Source organism: Poeciliopsis prolifica, unplaced genomic scaffold (assembly GCF_027474105.1).
Source record: "Poeciliopsis prolifica strain line A6 unplaced genomic scaffold, Auburn_PproV2 SCAFFOLD036, whole genome shotgun sequence".
NCBI classification, from domain to species: Eukaryota; Metazoa; Chordata; class Actinopteri; order Cyprinodontiformes; family Poeciliidae; genus Poeciliopsis; species Poeciliopsis prolifica.
Window position 1 is genome coordinate 5,166,698 of NW_026562411.1, and position 24,770 is coordinate 5,191,467.

The 24,770-nt window shown below is 38.0% G+C and overlaps 1 protein-coding gene across 3 annotated transcripts in view; it reads right to left on the minus strand.

Annotated features, from left to right (window-relative positions):
- Positions 1-24,770, minus strand: part of adarb1b (adenosine deaminase RNA specific B1b) — a 119,193-nt gene that overhangs the window by 66,409 nt on the left and 28,014 nt on the right. For 2 of the 3 annotated variants that reach the window (XM_055052978.1, XM_055052979.1), the window contains exon 2: positions 13,929-14,005. The exons of the other annotated variant lie outside the window; for it this stretch is intronic. The gene's annotated coding sequence lies outside the window, so the exon portion shown is untranslated. The remainder of the gene's footprint in view (positions 1-13,928; positions 14,006-24,770) is intronic. 3 annotated transcript variants of the gene reach the window in all.

The following is a 24,770-nucleotide window of genomic DNA, read 5'->3' on the forward strand; positions in this document are numbered from 1 at the left end:
CAATCACAATGAGTTTATTCCATCTCGCATGTCACTGCTTATTTATTTTAGATTTTAATCTTCATTCTGGCTAAAAGAGAAAGCAGAGAGACCCCCGGTGGAACATCCCAGACCAGACGAGGTTTACCACAGTTCTGTCAACACGGCAGCAGCATCTGCGTAATCTATCTCAGCCCTCGCGTCCATTTGCCTGCGACTCCATTCTGCTCCACTGACTCTGTTCACAGACTGAGAGGTTCGCCTTGTCGCGGTTGGGGGGTGCTGAGCTTGTAGAAAACCTGGAGTGCACACAAACAGCTCATGCATGGACTAAGTCTGATATACACGCTACTAATATTTAAAACCCTGCAGCTCAGTCCCTTATCACTCTGTTTTCGCCTTGATTCTGGTTCCCTTACTTCAGCTCCATACGATCCGTCTGGGTGGTAAAAAGTGCCACCTCAGTGAGGCTGTGATTCATTTTAGCATTAACTGCAACTCTCAGAATCTCAACTGAAAATGCTTAATAGGGTGTCATTCAGATAAAGTGTTAGAAGTCATTTGCAGTAAACTATCCAGGGTATTTGGAAGTTATTCATTTTCTGCCGTTTAGCCAATGTGCCCAAATATGGTTATGGTTTAGAAGAGTTTGCTAACAAGTTGGTCAGTCAGGGTAAATGCCTTCTGGCAGCAAAACTGAGACACCAGCTGGGAATCCTTGGTGTCACCTTGTGAGACATGGTGACATTCAGGTAGTGGAAGTACTTCTTCCTATTTTAGAATCAAATGTGTTCAAAGTATTTAAGAAAAGAATCTTCAAAAACTGCAGACTGGCAGATAGATGGATGGATGGATTTGGACAATAGGAATGGAAATAAATTCAGGAAATACTCATTGAGGATGATCTTCCGTGCAGCTTTTGTAGAATTTCCTTCAGGTCACACAGTTCCTGTTCCCATCTAAAACAAACCTCTGCATTAAACATAAATGACTACAGGTCCAAACTTTTAACTGGTAATGCACATTTTAAACTTCTCTCAGTTTAAAGTGGTTGGAGCTGCAGTCTGATTATGTAAGCTCTTTACATCAAGCCAGTGACCTGTTTCACCTCAACTACTTCTGGACAAGCAAATGTCCTATAATCTGTGTGAAATCATCATCTTAAATGCTTCCTACTACATAAATAGAATGAAGTATCATAAATGCTGCAGCTTTGCTTTAAAAAAAGCATAGGCATGTTAGAAATCACTAGAACAGGGGAATATGCAGCAATAGGGTGAGGTACAACCCAAAACAAACTGACAAATAGTTGTCAAATGTAGTTTACATTTGACTGAAGCTATTTAAATAGAAAATACAATAAGGTAAGAGGTACGATTCAACAAGATGGAAAACTAGCTGTGAAAAGTTTAGATGCTAAAAAGGAATGGAGACCCACAAAGCACTATCCACAATCCCTCTCTTTTCATGCATGGCAATTGGGAAAAACAATGGTAGAACTAAACCAGGGTGGCAACATAGATATATACATATATAACTCACCTGCAACATAGATATAATTCAGCTGCAACGCCAACATCCTTAAACACAGTTTATTATTCTGCAATATTTATTGCTACTGAAGATTATTGTACTCTTTGTTACATTGAGCTGCATACTAAAGTTAGATGATTATTATTTCTGGGACATGTGATATAGCCTGGTTTTCATCTATCATTCTTTACAACCTTCTCTTGTACTTTTGCAACTTTTTGTTCACAAAGGCTCTTATCTGCCATTCCTCTCTTAGTTTAGGCTATTTCGTGTCCAAGCTTGATTTGCTTGATTCACCAAAGAATCTTGACAAATCGGGTATTTGGATGGATTAAGTTAAAATAAATACAGACTCCTTAACAAATGCATATTAATTTTTCTTTATCACACATGCACTAATACACACTTACTTGTGGCTAAAGCTGCAATTATAGCATGCCCATTAATCAGTGACAGCTGTAATTATACTAATTCCAGTGTGTAATCTGATCAAGGTGAGTAGGATCAAATTATAACATTTCCCTGTTGCAACACTCACTGGGAAATTTAAGCAATCTTGGCAGAGGGAAGGTTGCAAAGAAAATTGGTTTAGACCACAAAATTTTGATTTGACTTGGTATGGTAGCTGATTAGTGGGCTAAGCAATGAAATTTGTGTGAACTGCTATCAATGTAGCCTGTAGCCTAATTTTGAAACCGAATACTTTATAAAGCTGCTAATTTACAGAAACAGTTGTTGTTGTTTTTTCTGAAATAACAATAAAACAAGAAATGTCTGGGTATTTCTTTATTGCTGACTTGATTTTTAAGTGATTAAATAATTAAATATTAAATGCTTCAAGTTATAACACATTTACGTCAAAGAGTATTGGTGCGTAGTATGGTTTAAATATGTTATCCATATTTAAACACAAAATACACTTACAACAAAAAATGTTACCAAAAATTTCACATCAGAATTAACTACATTATCAGTTATGAATTTAACATCACCAAAGAAGGTGCAGGCAGGCTAAAGTATTGCTTCTTTCACTTCTCCTCTTTCCGATATCTGTTTTGAACAGATTCGAAAGTCCATAAACTACACATATGGAGAAAGAAAAACAATACAACTGCCAGTTAATATTTAACTGAATAATAATAATAATAATAATAATAATAATAATAATAATAATAAACATTTGACATTTTAGACTAAATTCTTCTGTTAGTTTTTAAAATATTCATGTATTAATTTCACCATCAAAAAGTAGACAAATGCACTCTTGTTACTGACACAAATACTTTTTTAAAATCAGTCCTGGTGTTTGCTTTTCTAAGTGTGTACTCATTCTTTTTGGTATGGAGCTTCTTAACACAGTCCAGAAACAAATCAATTCTACACTAATGTTTTTCAGCAACAAAAAAAGCACTGAGTTCTGAAAACACGGGTCCATTTATTACATCAATAAATGGGCTTTAGTAATTGCATGGAGATCTGCCTTATTAAGTATTCTTACTTAATAAGAATACTTGAATTGGGATCACAAATTCAATACAAATTGAATTAGTGATCCCAACAAGAAAGTCAAGGATCCAAGCGAAAAATGAGGAACCAGATAATTGACCATCTGCACAAACATTTCACAATCCTCTGGGGTCTAGTATTTAATCCTATCTAAATTTGCCCTTGCTATTTTCTAAACGTGCACGTCTGTGTGCACTGCTGAGCATCATACCAAGAACAATGTGATTGATTGATGGTTCTTTGTTACCACTGAGTGCTTCCAGAAGCAGCAGAGTATGAGCGTCTGTAATTGTTGCATTAAGTCTGTCAGATGTAAATGGGCTGATCTGAGGTATGTTCTGAACCTGTAGTCATAATAAAAGCCTGATGATGATTTGTAGTCACATGGGAAATGTAACAAATTAATGACTTATCATGAAAACCTAGATGACAGAGTCAACTACAAAATGTGTTAAGTCATATATTATACATGTAACTTCTGCAAATTTGTTGTACACAGGAAAAAATAAAAAGGAACATGGAGAGTTGAATGACTAAATATCATATCTCTTGTCTGGCTTAGATGCAGAATATCTTCTAATTTTTCAACAGTTCAACCAATTTTAATTGATTAGGAGTTACAATTTTATATTTGCTTTTCACGTTGTGATGCAATAACAGAGGTAAACATTGACTTGGTTTGAAATCAAAAACGGTGTCTTGTAACACAAACTTCTCTTTTCAATATGTACCAGCTTTGCTGCTTCACTTTGTTCCTCATTGGGATAACATCAGAAAAATCCCTTTAGACTTTCTTTCCCAGAACTACCCAGGCCATTCCTTTTCCATGTTTCTGCTGTGGGTCTGTCTGCTGACGCTGCTGATGCTGTGCAGATCCTTTTACTGCAATCTGCAGACACAGAGCTCAGTAAACCACAACAATGCTGCTTAAATATAATTAAAATGAGTAAAATCTGAACAAAGAACTATTGTTTAAAAGCCAAGGAGTGACAGATCAAACTGTGTGCAAATGAGTAACTTCGAGCAACAATAAACCTACAACAAATTTCACAGCAATTACACTTTATAAAAGATATACAGTAGTTACTCCCAAACCAACAACTAACTTCAAATGAATTTAGCAACATTAGCAGTATCTTACAGCATGGCTGTTAATGATACACAATCCAAAAGGACTGTTATCACTTTAATTTATACAACATAAAACAGATAAATGCAGTACAATATTTGTAAAATTACTAGTTTCAATCTTGAAAAGAAAAGTGCTTCAACAACAGAAATTAATGCTTTATTTAATTTTTTTAGTTAATATTCACACTAAGATGGCCTGACTTTATTAAAGTACAGTGGATCTTTGTTTACTTGGAGATTTTTCTGAGAAGCATAATACCTTATTTACAGAAAATATGCCTATTCATGAATCTTTCCATAGCACACATCTAAAAAATATTCAAAGGAAAATACAGCTTGGGAAGCTGAAATGCCCAGGCATAATAATACGCTGGTTTCTGCTCTGGTCCTGAAGTGGACCTTAAGGAAAGAAACAACTAGCACAGAATAGTTCCTGGAATAGTTCCTGGAATAGGTCCCTGTAGTGGAAACATAACTAAACAGAAAGGTTTCATAGATGTGGCTAAAAAAATGGGTACAATTTGTGTCGCTGGGACAAATTACTGGCCAAAAAGTTCTTATTATTAAAAGCTATTATATTAAATAAAATACTGGTTCTTAATTCATCTTTTGGATTTAAGTGAAAGGTAGTTCAAAAGGTTAAACAGCTCAAACAAAGAACTGGACTGAAACTGAGTGACAAAGCAACCAAAATCCAAAGAAAGAAACCCTTCAAAAAACTTGAAGAACCACTGATCAGAAGAACTCAGATGCAAAATGAGGAACTGAGCAATGACTCCAGACTGTTACCCAGGAATGTTATTGCATCAAATAAAGCCATGTAGGTTGGAACTTGTACAGGCAGTCAACTCTAAACGTTACCCACGTAAAAAAAATACTGGCAACAATATGACCCGCAGACATGTAGTAACAGTCACACTCTCGCAGACACTGATTAATCAAAACACCACATCTGTATTATTATATCCACACCGGCTTTATACACAGCGTGTCAGAACTGAACTTTATTACTGAGCTCAATATTTATCCCAGAGGTACACAGTCCTGATGTTTGAGTAAGGAACCCTTTCCAATGTGAAAACAAGAAGCTCAATCACTGTACAAAGTCCTAACTGAGTACGTACAGTGGAAAACACATGTCGCCGAAACACAAAGCAGACCAGCTCTGCAGGGTCGGGTGTGCACTATCAGCAGCAGCAGCTGCCGTTTCAGACCTGCCTCAATGATCACGTTGTTTTTGCATCTGGTCACCGCTCCCACTCGCGGCTTTCCAAAACCAACAGGGGCTTTGATACAGGACCCGTTCGTCTCCCGTCTGGTCGCAGCCGAGGACGGCGTGCAAGCGCATGCCCGTCCGCAAGAATGACAGCTTGCTGAAGATGAAAATAAATGGAGAAAGTGAGAAACAGATCGACACGGTGTGGGTGCAAAGTGTGAAAGAATGCAAGTGCTCTCCATGTGGATTCCACTCATAGAAATATATGTTAATCACTGTGTCATATTTTGAATCGCTCCGTTCATTAAGATCACAGAGAGCATATGCTGTTAGAGCATCTGAGGAGAGGAGAGCCAAAACAGAGCTGCAATTATTTATGAATAACTAAATGTGGATTCATTTTAACACAGACCATGATGCACTCAAAGAGAATGTCCTAATGTCCTCAAGCAAAATCTTTGGGTTGAATTCAAAAAGATCTTTCCTCTTCCTCAGTATATCAGCTGGCACATATCTTATAAAATGCTCTGGTCAGGATAATTGGCACAAAGTCCTGAAAACCTCTCATTACTTTTGTGAAAATACATCAAGGTTACAAGGACCCCAATAACTTGTTGTTATTCCTGATGTTCAAAGTTCTCTACTGAATCATTTCCATATTGTGCTGCTGGTGTTTTGTGCTGTAAATCATTTCATTTAGGAGATTGTGTAACTTCTTTTCTTCTACAATCAGCTCAGTTGCTTGTGAGATTCTTTATGTAAAGCAGAATGTGTTTCGGAATTTGAATATTTTAACTTTTTAGAATGTAAATGTAATTGTTACGAGACCTTTGACCCTTGAGCCGAAACTAAAGCTTCAGAGTCAGTTCACCCAGTTGAAACCCCATTTCTAACCAATTCCCTGCCAATTAGCGCCCTATTAACACTTCCTCCTCTTCATCACTTGTAAAGTTGAAAGTACAAAATCCGACATCTTTTTAAATGAAAGATTAAAGAAATGTTTGCGAAACAGTTTTTTAGTTTTTTGTGTAACAAAGTAAACAGGTCATGGTTTAATTATTTGAAACAGTTTGTTTTTTGTACAAAGTATATTATGAGTTTTTGTGGCATAAAATGGGTCTCATGTGCTTGCCAGATAATAACCATAAAAAATGTTGAAATCCAAAGTACATTCAAATTTATTTAAACACTCATTTCTGAAAAATTTACATATAAACCTATTTAAAGTAGTTGTGGTTCTGATCCGTATTTGGACAAATGGACTGATGAAGTAGAACTAAAAATAATCTGTCAACAAACCAAATTAACCAACTTAGCAAGGGGTCTTATCTTCAAAAACAACCTTTAAAATTAAACAGGATTGTAATAGCTGCTTCAATTAAATAGGTTTCCTGAAGATAGCAGTTTTTTCAAGTCAAATAGTTTAAGGGAGCAAATTCTTAAAAATGTTCAGTTAAGTGAGCCAATTACTAAACTAAGTACTTTCATAGTGAGAGTCGCTGGAGCAAAGGGTCAATTTAAAATCTCTCACTAAGTGTCTGCCTGACCCAGTTTGGCCAAATAGAGGTACTTATTTGTTCATTCAGAACTATCCGTTCTTAAGTCTTTCAGAGTTTATTAATATCTCTATTAAAAACAGACCATTCTGGTAATATATTTGCTTACAGTACAGTACAAAAAGCAGGAATCCTACCACACGAGATTTAGCATAATTTTGCATTTACTGTACGTACACTGTAACAAGGTGATGAGTCCGACTCACCCTGCAGCGAAGCAAAACCTTCCAAAAAAAAAATGCAGCGTCAAGGTCTTTCTATGACGTCTCCACAACAACACGCCATCCTGAAATATGGTTCCCAGCTGCTGCACCAAAGGTCAGTCTTCTAGCAGGTCCCATTTTTACTGCTGCACTTCTCAGATGTACAGAAAATCTCCAAGGACATGACAGTGATGAAATATGGCCAGCCTAGTTACTTTTGGCAAGGCGATTAAATCTTCTCAGGCAGCATTCTTGCAGCACCAAGAAGAAAAAATGTATATATATTAGAAAGGGTGGTATGGCTGCACAAGTCCCATACTTAAACACCTGCAAAACGTGTTGCCACCTAACGGTGGCACATAGTTATATCACAGTCCCTAAAAATCCAGATGAAGTTTGCCAATGCAAATCGAATGCAACTTAAAAATCCATTGTTACCAGAAATTCAAACAGTATTTAGGTGAAAATGAAGATTTTCTAACTTCTTTCGTCCTAAATATTTTTAAAACCAACACTTTCTGGGTTTGTACGTAAACAGAACAAAAGTTTTAGACCTTCAGACTGTTTTACTGTTTACATGTAAGGCAAAAAGAAAAGTTCTCACCTAAGGATGTGGGTAGAACCGTGCATACTTCACCGTGTTCCAATGGAAGTGATATTTTCTCAGATTTTCTTAAATGAGAAAAGTAGTTTTTTCGAAACTAAAAAAATCAAAATGCACTGTTATAAATTATTATGCACAGCAGATTTTCTAAAAATTTTATGGATTTTAAAGAACTGCCTGCTTTGAATGTGCAGCATTAAGTGGTCACATGTACTAAAATCAAAAGCTATTGCAATCAAAAACATCTTTACAGACCGAGTTACATGTTAACATAGGACCCATTCTTTGATATCACCTGCACAATTCTTGCATCCATTGAACTTGTGAGTTTGTGGATTTTCACGCCTTCAGGGCCGAACAGCTCTCTCTCCCCATGATTTCAGCCCAAAGCATGACTCCACCACCTCCTTGCTGACATCACAGCCATGTTGGGACGTGGTGGCAGTCCACCACTAATCCAGTACTGTGTCCATCTGGACCATCCAGGGCTGCACAGCAGTCATTAGTGAACAAGTCTGTTGAAAATTAATCTCCATGTACGGCTGGGCCCACTGTGACAGTTTCTACTTGTGAGCTCTAGTTCGAGGAGGCCGAACAGTAGGTTCATGCACCGCAAGCCTCTAGAGGATCCTCCACCTGGAGGTTCCAGAGGCACCAGTAGCTACAAATAACAGTTTGCTGCTTTGCAAGGGCATTTTAACTGCTGCTCTCTTAATCCGATGAATTTGTCTAACAGAAACCTTCCTCATTATGCCTTTATCTGCACAAACCCATCTTTGTTCTGAATCAGCCACAAATCTCTTCACAGTACGATAACGCTTCAGGTTTTGTTAAATAGCTATTGTTTTCACACCTTGTCATACGGCACTAAACTATCTTATCATTTTTGTCAGCCGAGAGATCCTTTCTCTTTCCCATATTGCTTGAAACCTGTGGCTTGCTTAATAATGTGGAACATCATGGGAGTGATTCAAAGAGCCCTGACACACAATACCATCTATAAATTTAATAGCACCACAAAAACTTTTAGCTTCATGACCGTTAAATTCAATTTGCATAATAATTTGAAACAGGGTGTAGAAGGGATAGTCAGCCAAACAGAAAGGCATTCAAGGTTTAAACAATAGTCGCCAAAGTGCTCTGATGGAGTGAGCACTGAAGGAAAGGACAACTGCAACTACATTCAAGGGACTGGAAAGAAATAAGAAATTGTTCCCTCAAGCTTCCAAAACTGAACCTCACCCAACAGTCGTGACCTTTGAAAAGACGCTGGAAGAGAAGCCACTTAGGTCCGAATCCCATTTCCTAGAGGTACCCCTCCGCCCATGCCCAATGCCATCAATCTCTTGCAATCTCTTGGCACTGAACTCAAGAAGCAGTTAGGGTATTTAACTATGAAAAAGGATACTCCTAAAACAAGCCACTGCTTCATTAGATATCACTGAGTCCTGTTACAAATATTTCCCAGGCCAAAACAAGAAATTGGACCAATCCCTCATAAATCTTGGGTATTTTTTTTTTTTTTTTTACAATTTTTGTTCTTTTTGTGAAGATAGTTTTGTCTTTATTTAGGAGCTAAAACATCTATGTACTAATATGTTGCAAAGAGTTGCCTGAAGAATCAACATTTTTGTATGTTTTATGTAAGCTATTTCTGCAAGATGGACCTGAAATAAAATAAATAAATAAAAAAAAAACACATCCATGAGAATAAAGAAAAATGAAAATCAAACATATCAAACTACACATTACACAGGATGTGAGCGTGAGAAATATGCCAACTCTTACAGAATCAAGGCTGAGTGAGGGAATCACACTGTATCGCAATAGTTTTGGTGTGCATGTACCTTTAAATTCTCCGCTCACTGGTAGTGCATCAAGGTGCTTATAATGAAGGACATACCCAACACAAAGAATGAGGAGGTCGCTGAAGTAACGCCATAGAAACGGTTAAGATGAATGACAACAATCAGAGAATCAACTGCAGAAACTGCAAGAACCATAAGAAGTAAAGACAAAGCTCACTTAATTCTGTTCTTAAAGGAATTCATGCTTTTATGAAAAAGAGAGTAGAAGATATTAAATAGTGTGCATTAAGTGGTAGTCTACCCTGCTAAAAGCTATTCTTGGACTGTTCTCTCAGTTTTTCATTTCCTGATTTGATTTTTGGTGCTTTGTGTATTTATGAGAGCAAACTGTGAAATATGTCCAGCTTTTCTTTTTCTATCCTGTGACTCGGTCACTCTGCACACCCATGGCTGACTGAATTGTCCATAAAAATACACCACCGCGGCGTTAGCGCCTGTCAAACACTCGTCTTTCTAACCTCACAGCAGCTCATTGTATTTTAGCGGGATGAGTTGTGGCCGTCCTGCCAACAGTGCACTAAATATTCATTAGGATAATGGAGGAGAGGTGCAGGCTGGAGGGCATGAGTACTCCTCAACAGCACAGGCAGCAGGAACTTTGCTGCCATAAAAACCCACACAGAACAGGGCGCTAGCATTGTTTAAAAATAACAGCAGCTGGGATTTGAGTGTCTGGATACACGCAAAAGTGCTTTTTCCCCCGTTTAATTAGCACTGAAAAGTGAGCAAATGTGTGCGCATGCTACCAGCTTGTGTTAAAAGAGATGTGATAGTTGTGGTCTAAGCAAAGCTGGGGATTTTTCAGGCAAAGCAGATGACAATGTCTTTTCTCCACCTTTCCTCCGGGAGAAATAACAGCGCCCCCGGGTGCGAGTCGCACTCATCAGGGTCTTCTCAAGGCGCTTCTCCTCTACCTGACAGTTCACAGCCCACACTACCCAGCACGACTGTTTAGGAGTCACACCAGGAGGACAGTAAATGTCTCCTTGTGTCAATAACACCAGCTGTTCAATCTAAGCCACTGCTGGCTCTCAATGCAAACAGGGACCACTTTATTAAACCAAAGAAAAATTTAGCTTTACTGTCCTCAAGTGTCAACACAATGATAAGCCTGGAGGCCAAGAGCTCACTGTGTAGTCTCTAGCATGAATCAAATCCCAAACAAAGGATCTGTAAATTTCCAAAATACAACTTGGCTGCAGCTTTTATGACATCAAACCCTCCTCACAGGCACCGAAAAATATTTTAACAGAAATGCTTTAAATCTCTTTGACTCTTCAGTTTTCCTGGTGAAAATTCATCACTACTGTGCAGCGAGAGTTGATATGCATAATTTGTTTTGCAAAGATCTTCAGTGGTTAAAAATAGAAGAAAGCAAGCATAGTAAAATGTTTGCTATGAAAGATGAAATGATAAATGGACTGAACTTATACAGGTCTTTCCCAGTGACACGGACCACTCCAAGCATTTTGCATTAGAGCCACATTTACACTTTGGCATGGGTTAAGTGTACTGCCCAGGGGCACATCAACATGTGACAGGACAAAGCTGGAACCAAACATAAAACTGTCCAATTGTATGACAACTACTCTACAAATACCAGGAAGACAGAACACATCATCACATATCTAAAGTCCTCACCCTGTAGCTCAGAGAACAGACTTTAAAATACTTTTGTTAGTTTATAAATCACAGAATGGCTCCAGACCATTCAAGTCTTCTGGTTCTAGCTTACTTTGCATCCCTAGATCCAGAAACAAACATGGAGAAGCAGCGTTCAGTTTTTATGCTCCTCTAATCAGGACCAAACTTTCAGAAAACAGCAAAACTTCTGAAACAATGACTTTTTTTTTAAAGTAGGTAATTTCCTTTCAAAAATAACTGAACATTTTTCAATTTGGGTTGTTTTCCAACTTTCCATAACTTTAATGAATTTTACCACTGCAGTGTAATGTTTTGGGGGATTTTGGCAAAAAGACATTTTGGTCTTTTGCAACACAAATAAACTTGACTTGCCTAAATATGAGCAAGAAGCATCTTCTTCAAAAGTGAGCTGAGGATGTTTAAACAATGGCCTTTTGAAAATATGGGCAACAATGAAAATGAAGCCACATCTGTCCAAGAAAACATTAAGAACAGACTCAGCAGAAAGAACAAGGTTTGGTGCAAAGTTATTTTCTCTGACGAATCTGCCTTCAGATTGTTTATGACATCTGCAAAATCATTTGTCCAACAAAGAAAAGCTACATTAAGGTCTTAGTTGTGTTGACAGTGAAGCATCCTGATACAACCCATGTGTGGGGTGATTTCTAGTTCAAGGAAGTAGGCTTAGTCACAGTTCTGCCCAACAAACACCGCCATGGATAAAGAATGGGATCAAAACAATCAAAGAATAGATTATCCCAAAAATCCATACACAGTTTGGTGATGATCTCCTTATTTCAATGCATGATGGAGCACAAAGTCCCAAGACGAGGATGTGAAGTGATTCAAAGATCTGACAATGAAATTCTGGACACAGGCTGAGATGAGTTCTCAAAAAACAGGAGGGAACCAGAAGCCAACTTATTGTGATTAAAACCAAGTGTAAGATATAAATCTATCCAACATTCAGAGGTGTTTTTACCCTGCTAATGTTTTATTTTATATTCTGGATTTTTGGAGAGTAACAGCAAACAGCATCCTCAGATTTTCTCCCTCAGACTTTTAAAACTTCTCAACTTCTCCTTTTTTATTTTTTATTTTTTTTGTTTATGCTTTTTCCATGACCCAAGCAGTTTGAGTTTGATTTGGCAACCGCATCGCAAAGTGACATGTGGTCTGTTTTTTTATGCTGCGCACACATTTATTTCCATCCCTCTTCCACTCTAAACACTCTGACACAAACTAGCAAATGTTTTGACACATTGGCACATGGAAGAGTTGGGGGGAAAATAGACAGAGATGGAGGGAGATGGCAGCATCCCTTGATAGCTAAGCCGCCCCCTAAAAATAGCCACACCGGTGGGAGACACTGTGAGACGAGTTGTTCCACTCAGAAACACAATGCATGGAAAAAAGGGAGCGAAAAATGCATCAATTAAGTCCACTTAAAGACTAAACAAAGAGGAGATGAGATGATGTTTTTAAAAGTGTTCATTCTCCCCCTTTGAACTTTTTCACAATGTTTTTCACAATAAAACCACAAATTTTAAAGTATATTATTAAGATTTTATGTAATAGACCGATACAGAATAGTGCATATTTATGAAATAGCATTAAGCAATTGACTGCAAAATAAATTAAAACAGGCTTGACAATTTCCCTTTTAATATTCTATTTGAGGGCAATTTTGTTTACAGGGACAACATAATCCCTTTTATTTGCTGTTTCAAATAAAATGTTTTTATTTCCGTTTTATTTATTGTTTCGGATTGTTTAATTTTGGATATTAAAAACGTCTTCCAGTTCCAATGCTAACCGGTTCTTTACAAGATGTAAGTTTATTGGTCTTGGAGCAATTTATTGGATGAACTTGCATTTTTAGGCCATTATTAATATGTTACTTGAAAATAATCTCAAAGTGACACATTATTATCATTTATCTCAACAATTACAATTGATAATATTCATCCACCAGATTTTGTTATTCTGTAACCTGGTTCCAAAGCAGGGTTAGGTTCAAGAAAAACATCTAAGCTTTGAACATTTGAAAAAGCTCCAATCAGTCCATTACCTTAAAATGGGAAGACAACAGCGGGACATACCTATAATTTCCCATATCCTGCACAATAAAAAACATATTTATGTGCTGGAATGGCCAAGTCAAAGTCCAGTCCTAAAACCAACTGAGAATTTGTGATTTGAATGCCTTAAATGTTGACAGACACTCTCCACCCAACCTGGCTGAATTTGTGTTATTTTGCTATGAATGATAGATAAAAACATCCCTATATTGATGTACAAAGCTGCAAAAGGCTAACCACCACAGAAGGCTCCACAATACCAGTGTCAAACTAAAGGCCTGAGGGCCAAATCTGGCCTGCCAGAAACACACAGATGTTTTGTTGCAATGTGAGAAAATTAGAAAATGTTCAAAGTGTATGAATAATTTTGCAAAGCAGTGTAAATGAATTACAGCTTCTTGGAAATGAAGTCCGTTAACAGATAAAAATGATAAGGTTAAATGCTTTAAGGGACAAATTTGTCTTCCATAAATCCCATTATGTTCATATGAACTGGACTGGAGTCAGCTTTGTGGTTGGTACATGCAGCCAGGAATCTATCCATCCAGACATTTCATGTCATGATGCCTTGGAGTAAATGTTTGAAATACGACAGGCTTGAACTCACCGTTCCAGTGAGTAGTCAGCGGTGAAACTGCCAACTTTATCTTCTGAATCCTGTCCTATTTACACCACACACAGCACCTAAAGAGAAGGACGAAGACATAATTTAAAATATGTTCAGTTCTTTTGATAATACACAATAACCACATAAGGAACGAAGGTAGAATAAAACCTTATGTTTTAACATTTTGTTCTGGGAATCTATGAAAACAAAATGAACCTGGAACAGAACAAATCAGGAACACAATTCTCTCCAGGCAGCCAGTAAGACGCCACAGATCACCGCAGTGTTGTGCTAAGGAACCCCACTGACCCTGCCGCAAGTAGCATGACCAACCAGCAGCAACATCACAACGCGATGGCGCTAAGAAAGACTGACAGCAGGAAGCCAAGATATCTGAGGGGTGTGGGAAAGGGAAGCAGATGCTGCCCTGTTGTCCGCTCACATCAGTAATGTGACTCCATTGTCACGGAAAAGGCAACACAGGAGCATCTTGGCAACAAGGATGAGGAGGTGACACTGGCAAGGTTTAGCAAGGTCTTGGATGAGTGGCAGGTTTTGAAACAAATTACGATCAAGAAGCACATCCCTCACTGCCAACGTAACCAGTCCTGCAGTGACAAACAGTGAAAAGAGCAGAACACTGAGGTCCAGCCAACAGGCTCACACATTTCATATGTGAGGCAAAACTAATTATCGCACCAAAAAAACTTCAATCGGTTGGTTTCATAGTACAGCTTTCAAGTAGAGTCCACGTTCCCACAGGACAGAGGTCAAAGAGTGGTTCAGTCAGATCTCATGTTTGTTGTTTTGGGATCGTTGGACAACTGGATCTCCCATCTCTCTCTGGGTTTCAAACATCTACCTCAATATTTTAAATTCCAAGAGCCACTTTTGCTCCCGGTGCTACAAAACAAAATTTGTCTAGACCCACAAAATGAAACTTTTCTTATTACTATGTAGCAGAGAAGTTCACTCGTCATTTGATCTCAAGTCTTTGATCTCAAGTCCAAGTCAAGACTCAGATATTTGAGTGACATATCTATACTGGAATGCTTGGTAAACTTTCTATATATTTATTGCAATAATTTTTAAGGATTTTGATTTATTATTGTCCCTTTAAACTCCAATTAATGGTGCTGAAAATCCATCAAAACTGTCTGGATTGTTTTTTTGTTTTGTTTTTTTTTACAATTTTCTCCAGTACTTGTCCAATCAGAGTATTGATAAATTTGAAATTTTTTTCACTTTTTTTTTTTAGAGAATGTTTATGATTGTTGTGCCATGCTGTAACAACTTTCTTAAGAAAGAAAGTTGTCACCAACAGTTCTTACTGTCACTTTTATTATTGGAATAGTACCACTAAATATTGTGATAAAACTTTTCCAACTGGAATAACAATTTAAACTTCTGACTGTAAGGTAAGGTGATTTTATTTTTATGGCACATTTTCAGAAACTAGGCAAAGTTGCTTTACATGAATTAAAAGGAAATACAAAAAAAATAAGAAACCAAAGGAAAGAGCAAAAGAATATTCTAACTTGTAACGTTCAGCTAACAATGAGTTTCTAAAACACCTCCCTGCTTCTTCCACCAGGAGAATTCAACCATGAAAATCCAGATCTGTCTCAACATCGCCTTCTTCTCAACCTTGTAGGGTTACCATGAAGTGAATGACTGGGAAACCATTAAGACATGTTCTACTCAAGAATCATGGCAAAAATCCAGACTCTGAAACGCTTTTCTATATCAATTCAATCAGGCATTAATGGCATTCTGCACATCCTGGAGAAATCCTCAGAAGTCCTATCCCACAACCCTCAATGCCCACAGGATCCGTTGCCAACAACCCGTCTGCAGAAACCACGGGACACGGTATGCCTCGCTGGTTCAGGGTTGTTATGACAGAAATATATACAGTTTTAGCTGTGAGATTTTAATGCTGCTGCTCATTGCTGAATGAGAGACAATGGAACAGTATTTTCAACATAAAATCCTGAAGGACATTGTAAAAAAAATAGAACAAATTCATCAAACAAACTCTTAAAGATAGTGTGCCCATTAAAAAAGAAACACCTTGTGGACTCAGGACATATGGTATTCTCGTGGACAGATGGACAACTTGGTGGGATGGAGAAAAAAAAAGAAACTCCCTCTACTCCTTCCTTCACCATCTTAGGTGAGTATTTGCTTCATTTGTATTCTAGCCATCCACCAAGGTGCTTTACATGTCTCTGAGCTGCCAAGAGGACTTCTTGAACTGGAGCAACCTTTATTCAGAATGCTTAAAAACAAAGTAACACCTTTTTTGTACTTATCCCTAAACCTGGCTTGGTTACAGACGCTATCCCCACAAAAACAACTTAAAATGACAAACAACTCAAAGTTGAGATTAATTGTAATCATGGCTCGTTTTTAATATTTCTTTGTCTTTTTATAAGACCAGTCAGTTTTTGACTTCCCGGTAGTAAAATCTGAAAAGCACCGTTTGGTTTTAACTACAAGATAAATTCCGCTTTGCTGGAAAATCCTTGTTAACTTATGGTCCCCTCAGTAAGGGTGGGTTGTGCATTTTATGTTTTAAGAGTACAAAGAATCATAGTGTTTGGCATTCGGGTTTGTACCTTTTCCTTGCTGTGGCGTACCCAAATCAAATCCTCATCCAAAACCAAGGCACATTCTACCAGTCCGGTTTCTTACGCTTTAATTGAACTCCAGTTTGTTTGTCAGGAAAGTCTGGTTCACTTGAGGAGCTGTAAATGCACAGTGGAGCTCTGGTCAGCCTAAAACCTAGGCCTCGGTGTGGTTGAAGTCAACTCTACTATTTCTCAAATGCGTAAGTGGAAGCAAGCGACCCAACCAAAACTAACGCTCATGTCTAGCACTAGAGTGATAAATAGCTTGTGGTGTTTTACCAAAGACTAAAAATAAATCCTACAACTGCTAAAATCTGACTTTTTTTTTTTTATGTTGTTTTTTACTTTTTGTGAAAAAGGAAGTTGCGCCTGGTGTCTTCTTGGGAGGTTTTTGTGTTGTTTCCTTTAGTGGTTATGGGTGCAGCGCCACCACAAACGAGGGGTGAACAGGTTTTTTTCAGTGGCTTGGATTCTTTGACACAATGCAGTGTGAAAGCAAACAGCACCAACTGAACAAATGTAATTTTGGTTCCCAATCGAACCAAATCCACTGGACTATGAGGTGTGAAAACACCCTAAGGGGGAAGAATGATCAACAGATTTGGATTAAACCGTGTCATGCATGCGGCCCATGTATAAAAGCTTTGGGTGATTTATATGAAATCCAAATAAAATTTGTTACATAAGTCAGCTGTGAGTTGCAATGAGTCACCTAGTTATTCCTCCCTCTTAGGTCTTTATAAGCAAGCAATGGAAGAGAGGTGGAGGACACGCTTCACAAGCGCACGCACTGCCTCGTCTCTGAGGACACGAGCTTGGCCTACAACTAATTTAACTGTGGTGAAGGCATGAGTGTGAGTCTAAGAGCATCCAACTACTGCTACTGCATCCTGTGGGAGCTCTTTCCAACAAATACCAAAAACACAGGCGAAGGAAACAAGAGTGCGTTTTTCAGTGAGACCCCAACTTCACCTTTACATTCTGCTCAAGCAGCAGCAGAAACATTGCAGTTTGTGGTTTAATCCTGACAGTTGCTTTCACAGTGATGCCAGGTCTCCAGCAAACACCTCTCCATGGAATCAGCGCCTTAATCAGGTTTTTTTGGGGGGTTTTTTCCACAGACTCGGCATTCTCACTGACTGCTGCAGCAGTTTCCACATGAGAAGCCAAATACTGTGGCAGACGTCAATCGCAGTAAATAAAACAAGGAGCGAGTAAATTACTGTTAATGAATCACATGAAAGAAAATGTAAATTTCTGAATACATTTCACCCCTCATATGCATTCTCAATCTAAGAGAAAAAGCTAAATATTTTTAAAGTGCTGACTGCTCCTAATGGAGCCTGCCCTGAGCTAATCCAAACTTTCAACACAGTGCAATTAACCCCGTTTCAACAGTGAAGAAAAGGTCATTTACATTTTTACATCACATTTGCTTCAGGCTAGAAAACCAAAACAGTTTTCAGAGCCTGTTATTTACTAAAGTTCACTTAGTTAATGAAACATCTTCCAACCCAAAAGAAAAAGGAGCTGCAAAAGAAGTTTAGCACAATGCTGCATAAAAACAACTGCATTCTCATGTCACTGTCATCGCATAAATTCAACACATAGCAAAACTAGTTAACATAAAACTAATAAATGTGATATCTGGATTTACTACTTTCAGAAATTTACAAAACTCTCAAAAACGTTTTTCCACACTGTCAAAAATGTGTATAGAATGTCGAGGAAAGAGAAAAAGTGGATGCCATGTGGAATAAGGCTGTAACATAATAAAATATGGAAAATGTGAATACTGTGAATACTTTCTGGATGCACTGTAACTGAGAGCAACGACACCCAAGTGTCTGTTGAGTTACAGTGTCTGTTACCGAGCCTGCCGGCACATTGTGCAGACCAATACACAGCAACATTCAGTTCCAATTAATGATGAATGACAGAGGCAGTTAGGTGTAAACATCCCTTTAATTAAACATGACCTCTAGAAGAAACCTCCATGTCAAAGTGCCAGTCATTCCCTGTTCAGGTGTATTTTTAATACAGTTAGCACGATGACCCTTTAAGTTTACACACACTGTTGTGGTTTATTTGGTGTTTGAGCCTCTGAAAGTCAATGCTGGATGTGACAAACTGTCAGAGGTCAAACTGACAAGCCAGTCGATACCGTAGAGGTGGTAGATGACTACAACAAGGCTCAGCTGACTTCAGCATCATTACGCAGCTGGTTTGACAGCAGATATTTTGTTTTTTTTTAAAGGGATGTTTGCTGCCAAAAAAAGGAGAGAAAAAACATTTTTCTTTTTTGCAAATGATAAGTATGAGAGTCACACATTGGTAAAAGTTTACGAGAGAGAAGAGAATGACTCACTCAAAGCTCAAGCTATGCTGCAAAGGTATCTTTGGCAAATTAACATAAAGTGCCTCCAAAAATAGCTGCTCGGTGGCCCATAACTGATGGTTAGAAATGTTTGTTGCTGAGTGAACGAGGCAGTGAGACATGCTCAGCAAATCCGGCCTGGTTAATAAAGAGTGTTTATGCAATAAATGATGGAGAATACAACCTCTCTGCCATGGCAGGATATGTGATCAAAGTTGCCCTGCTAATGTCAAAATGTGACATGAATTCATCTCTGATGCAACAGTGACTTCAAACACAACAGCAAAACAATATGAAAACACACCCAAGTTTGGGAAATTACTAACACAAGAACCTCGCAGGGAGATTTTTTACTTACAATCATGAACTGTATGAACTAATGAACTTATTACAGTATCAAACCAATACTAAGTAAATACAGGGACGGTATCGCTGATACCAATACCATAGCATCTAACTTCTGACCTTTAGGCATTTTATTTCTTTGAATCATTTTGTTAAAACCAAGTAATTAATTTAGATAAAGTTTAAAGGTTCCTATGAAATGCTTTGTCATATCTACATATGATATTCAATTGGTGTGAAGTGCAAAGAAATTGCATTTGCAAGCAAATCAAAGCAAAGTCTACAATAAAATATGTTAATAAAACTTCAAGAGGGAATCTGAAACTAAAGAATCTTTTTTCACTACTATTATACTATTGTTCTCATAATAAAATGTCTATGTTTAGCACCTTCAACTTTGGGTCTAGTCAACAGCTGGATGGTTTAAATTTAGACACTAGTGGCTCTCAAACAAAACTAGTTTTTAATGGATTAATCAGGAATTCAAAGCATTTCTGGGAAGGTACAGATCTCAATCCAGTAGAAAACGTGTCGGAAATGCTTAAAAGTCGGGTCCATGGAAAGAAGCAAGCAGGACTAAATAAGGTCAATAAATTACAACAAGAAATGTGGTCAAATATTCAGCCCGAGTTATACAGGGAGTTTGACGACTACTACAAAAAAGGTGTAGTCGAGGTTCAATTTACGTTTAAACAATTGAATTATTCAAATCAAACGTCATCGTTCCACCATGAAAGAAAAACTAACTAGAATAAATGGTGAAAAGACTCAAGTGATATGTATCCCTGTGAAAAGTGGATAAACATTCCACACTCCGTCTCATTTATCTCTTCAGTTGTGTCTCTATTCCCTAAACCATCTGTTTTTGTTGCTTGCTCAAAAAACTTGTCACTTGTTTGACACCTCTGTTGAGAGCTCTGAGCATCGCACCCAACACCCAAAGTGCAAAGAAAAATATCAGCTAAAAACATGGCAGGAAACTGGATTTTCCCTCAAATGATCTTAGAGAAAGTGTCTATAATAAATCTGATCCAGTAACAATAACTCTTTCAGAACTTGGTTCAGTAAAAAAAAAAAAAAGCATTTGATGAGTTGATAAGGTGGTGAAAGGGCTTTAAATTGTCTTGTTTTTAAATAAAGAGTCCGATTTAACAAATTACATAATAGCATGGGATTTAATATAAGACAGCCCAGAAAAGCACAGCCAACTTATTAGACCATGGCATTTTAATGTCTTTGGTTCAACTGCTTATTACACCTACAGGTGTAATGTTGAGTTTAATGCTGACTCCCAGACGGAAACACATAAATAATTTTCACACCATCAAAAGAATTTAAGACTGAAAGAAACTTGGCATAAACAAGGTCGACAAAGATCACTCACATTGTAGACACACATATACCAGACCACGAGGCGGATTAGTCCTTCTTTTAAACACATCTCACAATGGGAGTCACAATCTGATGCAGAAGAGGGAACCGAGCAGAGCTGCAGCATTAAAAGAGGTCATCCTGCTTGACTGAGCCCATGCATTGTAGCCTAACGGCAACACTGCTCAGCATTCGCGTGCATGTACGTCTGAGTGTGTGCACTCATTAGCTTCTAATGGCATCGACAAGCGCGATGTATTCCGCTTTTGGCCGAGTATCTGGATCCCGGCGTGTAATTTTAACTCCTTTTTCACTGCTTGAGTCATAACCGTAGTTGACATTTTGTAGTGAGGCATGTAAACACATTCAGTAACTTCACATAAGATTGATGATTGATTTCAGCATGCGTTCGCTTCGTTTTACCCTCCCGCCCTCTGTGTTCGTTTTCACTTTTTTGTTTTGCTGACTGTCTGAGACGCTCTGAGCCTTCAGCATTTGAAACGCAGCTCAGCCGGGTTGAGATCGGATCACTGGCTCTTCCCCTTAGGGAGTGAGAGCAGCGCGAAACTGCGCTGGTTGTTTGTTTAAAACTTGTTCGGCCCACTTTAAAACTGAAACAGGGAGATTTGTTCTGACCGTAAGTCTGCAAGGTTCTGATTAGCAACTTTTACGCTTGGCAAGCGTGGCAGATGGGTCCGGTTAGCCAACATCCTCCGTGGCCCGCGGGGCTCGAGACACAGTTTTTCTGCACGTGTGCCACATGTAAACACAGACGAACCGGGTCCTCATCTAAATTATGATCAAATGAGGCCAATAAGGGTCGTGTCTGAGAAAACATTTACCTCATGTTGAAGGAAAAAAACTAGAATATGGAGCACATAAGGAGAAATAACATTTCGTAAATTCATCAGCAACATCCGCTAAACAAAACATGCCAAAATGTTTGCTAGAAATTTCTTTACATTTTTTTTCTAAAACAAGACCATTTATACATTATTATCCAGCAGACGAGCCTCAACAGTGACATATTTTCTAATATTTCTTTATTCCATGGTGATAAAACCCAACTGAAATGCAGTCAGAAAATATGACTATGATCCAGTTTGCTAAGCTATAAAAATTCCTTCAAGCTGTGAAGGTAAGTAGAAAGCCGTTCTCCATCTTTGTTTCATGAACCGTTTGTGTATTTGTACAATTATGCGATGAATCAACCTATTGGCGAGAAGGTTAAAGCACCGGTTTGAAATAAGGATGATTTACTCAAAGCTGACAACCATATACACAAACTAGCATCATCCACGCTGCAAAAATGATAGATGCACTGTTAATCCTTTTAACATCAGCTGTTTTAAATATACATTTCAGACACAAGGGATAGTTTGGGGTATTTTTTTCTTTCCCACAACATATTTTCAAAAAATATATGCATGATTCAGATTAAACCATTACCGGACAAAGACATTCAATTCAAATCAAATGGGAAAATGTCTTTATGCATTACAGATCAACACAAAGCTGTAATAACAGCTGTGGAGTCTAAGAGTGTTTCATTGAGATTGGATGGAGAGTTTCTGAACAGCAGTTTTTGAATCCAGTTCCAGATTTTTTAGTGGGAAAAATCTGTAACTTTTATATTTGTAGTTGTGTCTTACTTTAACATCCCGATGCTGTTTGTTGATATTTCAGCTGGATTTATACTGTGATCATCACCAATTAGATGATTTCTGGAGCCAATTGATTTAATTTTATTTAGGGCCATAAGGTCTGGACGAGATGGCTGAAAAAACCTGTCACAATATCAATATCAAAAATTTACAATTTTTAAAAACTTTTTTTGTTTTAAATATGTGAAATGCTGCCAAACTTGAGATGTTCTATCCAGTTTTCACTCCATGCCTGGTGGCAAAACCTGAAACTGCTGCTGCGCATGGTACTGAACAGGTTGTTGCTAGGCAACCAAAGAGCGAATGTGTTACAAAGCTGGTTAATGTGACCCACCATGCTTAGCTCATCATGAGAGGTTAAGCAGCTAAAGCTTTTCCTCTGCCTGCATGTCCCAGAATGATCTGATGTTCTGCATCAGAGTTCAGTGAATATGCTATATATTGAATATTTTATCATATGTATTATTTATTGCTAGGTCTTTGGGATATGCATTATTACTGATTTATTGTCTAATTGGGCCTGAACACTTTTCAAATCTATATTTATATATATGAAGTATTTTTGAAACCATAGGATTTTCTTTACTTCATATATTAGTGTGAAGTAGCTGTGTTACTTTCCAAAACGTCCCAATAAAATACACTGAAGTTTGGTTGTAACATGGCAAAATGTGATATCCTCGAGACCCCTGAGTTGTTTTGTAAAGCTGTACTTGCATTGAGATCTGAATGGAAGCTTTTCTCTTTAACGGAAGGGGGAAAAAAGTTTGACTCCACGAGAATTTCCAAAGTTTTGGTGCATTTGTGCATGCCTTTAGAGAGGAAATGTGGTCATCTCTGTGTTGAGAATGGTGCCAATTGTTCATATGGAAACCAGTGAGCATGAGGGAGCAGGGGTATGTGTTGTGGCCCTGCTATGGTGACGCGTGGCTGGATCAAACTGCTTCCATTTACAGCCCAACCCCACCCTCGCTTTTCAGGCCAACCACCCAAGTTAATGACAAACTCTCTGTAGTCGGGTCCCACGGCTGGTCCGCCAACACACCCATATTTAATTATTAACAGCTTCACTGACTCCCTAAAACATATGAGGGCACAAAGCAATATCTTTTGTCTGAAAATGCATGATGATAATCTATACAGAGGTGCTTTCCAAAAGTTATGCGTAAAGCAGGAGCAAAGTGATGCAGGAAAACAGAAACAGTATGAATAAACATGAATCAGCAATAAGCTGTCCAGATTAATGAACAGTTTTAATGGGATTTAAGTCAAGCTGCATTATGAGTCCATTTGTGTGCATTCGTGTCCACTTTCAAAGACCCTGCACAGATAATTCTCTTAAGGCGGGTGTAATGCTGCAGGGTTCCTGCACCATCAGCTTTCTCCTCTCCGTCATTTCTGCTTTCACCCTTTTCATTCATTTGATGTGCTTCCTCCTAATCTTCCCTGGGCTGTCGACCTCACAGACACACAGAGGAGACACTCAACCACTGATCCACAGCTCCTCATTCACACAAAAGGAAGAAAAAAAAACGTCCTTGTCCGCTGTGCTTAAGTGCCTGCCCCCCATCTGTGTGTGTGCGTGCATGAATATTTTGCAAGTCTAATTCGAAGCATAATATCAGCCTCACCAGCTGCCGAAGGAGGGATTACATCAACATCTGACCCATTGTGGTTCTGATATATAGCTGTCAAACTGAGTGCAGTCCTCCACTCAGCTGTAGTCTGCAACTCATGAACGAGAACGGGAAATTATCAATGAGGATTGATGATTCAGGAGCTTAAGGATGAATATAACCTTCTCTTTTTAAGAAGGTTGGTGGACTTGATTGGTACAACCAGGGCAAAGGACCTGCAATGTCAACCTGTTCTGATCTGAATGAAAGTCATTTAAAGACATGATTAGGTATGGGCATTTATTGCATTGCGAAATATTGTAAGAATTTTTATTTATTGTTCTCTCGACAAATCAAAATTATAATACTGCTTACAAGATTATGGGTGTTATGTTCACTATTTCCTCCATCATTTCACAAGAGTATCAATCAACATCAATAAGTTTGAAAATATTATTCTGTGATATAAATCACCCTTCTTTAAATAATGGGATAGTTTCTCAAAAGTAGCATCTGTGTTTATGGTGCTATGAATGCTATGCCATGCAGCCATGCAGCAATAAGTAGTGTTTTTAGCATTATTTTTATTGTTATCTCAATAGACCCGTAAAATATTGTGATAAAATTAAAAATTCAAGAAATTATGCTACAGACAGAATGAATGTCCTTTTTCTTATGTCAAAGTCCAATATTTTTCTGGACAACTTTCTAGAGTTCCCATTCCTTGAGGCCAACATTTAAAATGTAAGCAAAGACATTCACCAAGAATAAAATGTGGCAGATATTTTTACATGACTTAGGCTTTATATATATAACCTTAAACAACAACAGACTGT